Raw genomic sequence first — 5,101 nt, 5'->3', positions numbered from 1 at the left:
AGGCAACAGTGAATTCAATGAGAACCAGTGGTTTCGTTTAAATTCAAAGACTTAAGAAAGACAAACTTACAGCATGCACCAATAGTTTCTCCGCCAGCCACATCCTGTTTGCTGATGTAGGCCCTGGGAAATCCCATGCCTGGCATAGGGAGAGGACCTTCTCTTTGTTGTCCTCGGTGAGGTCATGACCATTGTTCAGCTGACAAGAAATGTAATTGTGAAATGTAACAAATGTAAAAAGCAATTACTTAACACATTGTAAATAGAGAGCAATATAACATCATGAAATACTGCACAATACTAGCAATTAAAAAGCTATTTCTAACCAGTTCCAGCGCTTCCCGAACATCCATGTCCACACAATCCAATGGGGAGACAATTGTCATGTGCTGCGCCCCCCAAAACAGGACATGTGCAATGGCTGGGCTCAGGCCGGTCAAGCATGGTCCACCATGCAGGAAACTGTGCCCCATCATGCGGCCCGCGACAATGAAGAAGTCGCTGTCGAGGAGGGTCTGGTCAGTAGACGGAACCAGATGGTCCGTCTCCCCGTGGAAAAGTAAGGTTTTCCCTTAAAAGAATAAAAAGGTAAAACATTTATTTTAGACATCTGGAAAATATTAACATGACCACCAGGCTAGGAAAATATAGCCTATGCATTAAAAAAATAATAATCACATATGTACGAGTAACAAGACTTAATTACCTTTCTCTTCATCAAGGTGGAAGCCATATTGGAGGCTCTCCATTGCAGTGGCGAGGACAAATCTGGCCACACCCTCACCGACGGCGGCGTCCCCTTGTAAAAATGAAATAATCAGTAATTTTTAAATAACAAGTTTAGCTTAACAAGTTATTGAAAACCATTAGTGTAATGGTACTGTACAGATCTATAGATTATCCTGATTGGCCCATGGGTAACTGGTTTTTTGCTTCCCCAAATGTCCTCTCCAATCTCTCTATCCCCCTTTCCTGTCATTGTCTCTACTATCTCTCTACAATAAAGCATAAAATGCCCCAAAAATACATTTAAAAACAAGAAAAATTATTAAGATCATTACCAATCAGTTTGCAGGTGAGAGGACTCGCCCAGTTCACCTTTGGCCTTTTGTAGAACGAAACGATCGCTCGTGTTCGTTCCTCCAGAGAACCGCTCAAACTGAGAGTGAAGTTGAGCGGCGACTGATTATTCATATCTGCGAGGGCCGACGCGCAGAAGAGCTTGGCAGCCTTTGCAGAGTCTGCTTCCGTTACCCACGCTTTAACAGAAAGAAACTCAAATTACACTACACACAAGATTGCATTCACTGTACACAGTTCTAAATTGATATAACTTAGTCAGACATGTAGCCTGTCAATAGCCTGAATGTGATTGTAGGATTCAACCCCATCCATGGTGTACACACACTTAAACATAGTGTAGAACCTTTGTTTTTCTTATTCACAGCTTGTGCTTACCAGCAATGGAGTCCAACGACTCAGATGGATCAAGGTCTGTTATCGATATAGAAAAGATAATCAATTAAGTCCACAGTCCACAGTTGTCACCAGTATAAGTCCACAGTTGTCACCAGTATTTTATTGCATTTTATTAAGGATCCCCATTAGCTGATTTTCCTAGCAACCAGCTTTAACACTGTACATGTGCTTACCATCCATGATGTGATCCTCTGACTGTAGGGTGCCAGAGGACCCAGCTGCAGCAGACGGGAGAGAGGCTGCAGAGGACCCAGCTGCAGCAGACAGGAGAGAGGCTGCAGAGGACCCAGCTGCAGCAGACGGGAGAGAGGCTGCAGAGGACCCAGCTGCAGCAGACAGGAGAGAGGCTGCAGAGGACCCAGCTGCAGCAGACGGGAGAGAGGCTGCAGAGGACCCAGCTGCAGCAGACAGGAGAGAGGCTGCAGAGGACCCAGCTGCAGCAGACAGGAGAGAGGCTGCAGAGGACCCAGCTGCAGCAGACAGGAGAGAGGCTGCAGAGGACCCAGCTGCAGCAGACAGGAGAGAGGCTGCAGAGGACCCAGCTGCAGCAGACAGGAGAGAGGCTGCAGAGGACCCAGCTGCAGCAGACGGGAGAGAGGCTGCAGAGGACCCAGCTGCAGCAGACAGGAGAGAGGCTGCAGAGGACCCAGCTGCAGCAGACAGGAGAGAGGCTGCGGAGGACCCAGCTGCAGCAGACAGGAGAGAGGCTGTGGAGGACCCAGCTGCAGCAGACGGGAGAGAGGCTGCAGAGGACCCAGCTGCAGCAGACAGGAGAGAGGCTGCAGAGGACCCAGCTGCAGCAGACAGGAGAGAGGCTGTGGAGGACCCAGCTGCAGCAGACAGGAGAGAGGCTGCAGAGGACCCAGCTGCAGCAGACAGGAGAGAGGCTGCAGAGGACCCAGCTGCAGCAGACAGGAGAGAGGCTGCGGAGGACCCAGCTGCAGCAGACAGGAGAGAGGCTGCAGAGGACCCAGCTGCAGCAGACAGGAGAGAGGCTGCAGAGGACCCAGCTGCAGCAGACGGGAGAGAGGCTGCAGAGGACCCAGCTGCAGCAGACAGGAGAGAGGCTGCAGAGGACCCAGCTGCAGCAGACAGGAGAGAGGCTGCAGAGGACCCAGCTGCAGCAGACAGGAGAGAGGCTGCAGAGGACCCAGCTGCAGCAGACAGGAGAGAGGCTGTGGAGGACCCAGCTGCAGCAGACGGGAGAGAGGCTGCAGAGGACCCAGCTGCAGCAGACAGGAGAGAGGCTGCAGAGGACCCAGCTGCAGCAGACGGGAGAGAGGCTGCAGAGGACCCAGCTGCAGCAGACAGGAGAGAGGCTGTGGAGGACCCAGCTGCAGCAGACGGGAGAGAGGCTGCAGAGGACCCAGCTGCAGCAGACAGGAGAGAGGCTGCAGAGGACCCAGCTGCAGCAGACAGGAGAGAGGCTGTGGAGGACCCAGCTGCAGCAGACAGGAGAGAGGCTGCAGAGGACCCAGCTGCAGCAGACAGGAGAGAGGCTGCAGAGGACCCAGCTGCAGCAGACGGGAGAGAGGCTGCAGAGGACCCAGCTGCAGCAGACAGGAGAGAGGCTGCAGAGGACCCAGCTGCAGCAGACGGGAGAGAGGCTGCAGAGGACCCAGCTGCAGCAGACAGGAGAGAGGCTGCAGAGGACCCAGCTGCAGCAGACGGGAGAGAGGCTGCAGAGGACCCAGCTGCAGCAGACAGGAGAGAGGCTGCAGAGGACCCAGCTGCAGCAGACGGGAGAGAGGCTGCAGAGGACCCAGCTGCAGCAGACAGGAGAGAGGCTGCAGAGGACCCAGCTGCAGCAGACGGGAGAGAGGCTGCAGAGGACCCAGCTGCAGCAGACAGGAAAGAGGCTGCAGAGGACCCAGCTGCAGCAGATAGGAGAGAGGCTGCAGAGGACCCAGCTGCAGCAGACAGGAGAGAGGCTGCAGAGGACCCAGCTGCAGCAGACAGGAGAGAGGCTGCAGAGGACCCAGCTGCAGCAGACAGGAGAGAGGCTGCGGAGGACCCAGCTGCAGCAGACAGGAGAGAGGCTGCAGAGGACCCAGCTGCAGCAGACAGGAGAGAGGCTGCAGAGGACCCAGCTGCAGCAGACAGGAGAGAGGCTGCAGAGGACCCAGCTGCAGCAGACAGGAGAGAGGCTGCAGAGGACCCAGCTGCAGCAGACGGGAGAGAGGCTGCAGAGGACCCAGCTGCAGCAGACGGGAGAGAGGCTGTGGAGGACCCAGCTGCAGCAGACTGGAGAGAGGCTGCAGAGGACCCAGCTGCAGCAGACAGGAGAGAGGCTGCAGAGGACCCAGCTGCAGCAGACGGGAGAGAGGCTGCAGAGGACCCAGCTGCAGCAGACGGGAGAGAGGCTGCAGAGGACCCAGCTGCAGCAGACAGGAGAGAGGCTGCAGAGGACCCAGCTGCAGCAGACGGGAGAGAGGCTGCAGAGGACCCAGCTGCAGCAGACAGGAGAGAGGCTGCAGAGGACCCAGCTGCAGCAGACAGGAGAGAGGCTGCAGAGGACCCAGCTGCAGCAGACAGGAGAGAGGCTGCAGAGGACCCAGCTGCAGCAGACAGGAGAGAGGCTGCAGAGGACCCAGCTGCAGCAGACGGGAGAGAGGCTGCAGAGGACCCAGCTGCAGCAGACAGGAGAGAGGCTGCAGAGGACCCAGCTGCAGCAGACAGGAGAGAGGCTGCAGAGGACCCAGCTGCAGCAGACGGGAGAGAGGCTGTGGAGGATCCTGCTGGTTCAATTAATAAAGAAATAATAAGTAAAAGCAGTTAGCACAGTCCACAGCTTAGTCACCAGGAAACTGTAAATGTTTTGATCATCTAGGTAAACAATAAAAGTTCAGATTCTTAATCTAAACGTGAACAGTAAAAGTTCAGTTTTTTCCTAGTACAAAAGCAGTTCGCCATTTTCACAGAAATTAATTCACATTTGAGCCATTTCTTAAAGCACAAAAAATGTCAGAAACCCTCGGTCTACACTGACTAACCTATAAGATCCTGCTGTGTGGCACTGTCAGCTCTCCTTCTCTCACCCTGCAGTATACTTAAGAGGGCGGTAAAACAGTTAATAACATCAGGGATTTATCACATACTTATACTTGTCTACACACAAGAACTATTTATTTACAACAGTAAATCATTATTTTCCTACCAGAGTATTGCAGTACTTGTAATAATGAGTAGACACAGTATTTCCTGAACAAACACTGTTGTTTCCAATTCACAATACGGAATCAGGGGTAAGTAATTACATTTAGCATGTTAGAAGATACTTTTCTAAATTGCTTTACATTCAGTATTACCTGGAACACACTGCATTGTGTGCCCTTATAGTGGAGAAGTCAAACTCCTCCCCACAATTTACACACTGGACCGAGGGTCCACACTGGGCCTGTCTGTTATTCACGACCTATTTGTGGAGACAAATCACATTTAAATATAAATTAGTTCAACTTCAGGAACATTCATTCAGTATTTTATTAATATTTGGGACACAACACAACCTGATATCGAATCTTACATTCACAGAGGTCAGACTGCGTTGCAGTGGCCGGACATAAACCGTTGCATGGTTCAGTATCTCCTTCAGATACTGAACCGTGTACCCCTCATTTGG

The 5,101-nt window shown here is 52.5% G+C and overlaps 1 long non-coding RNA gene across 1 annotated transcript; it reads right to left on the bottom strand.

The window, feature by feature from the left end:
- Positions 1 to 404: 404 nt before the first annotated feature.
- Positions 405 to 1,192, bottom strand: LOC308175224. Its single transcript, XR_013937948.1, has 3 exons — positions 1,062 to 1,192; positions 707 to 799; positions 405 to 571 (listed from the first exon to the last, which is right to left on the bottom strand). It is a non-coding gene; the product is annotated as an uncharacterized lncRNA (long non-coding RNA).
- Positions 1,193 to 5,101: the final 3,909 nt, after the last annotated feature.

Source organism: Nansenia antarctica (assembly GCF_963989245.1).
Source record: "Nansenia antarctica genome assembly, contig: SCAFFOLD_67, whole genome shotgun sequence".
Classification (NCBI taxonomy): domain Eukaryota; kingdom Metazoa; phylum Chordata; class Actinopteri; order Argentiniformes; family Microstomatidae; genus Nansenia; species Nansenia antarctica.
The sequence above is the reverse complement of the archived record's forward strand: the minus strand, read 5'-3'. Positions and strand labels throughout refer to the sequence as shown.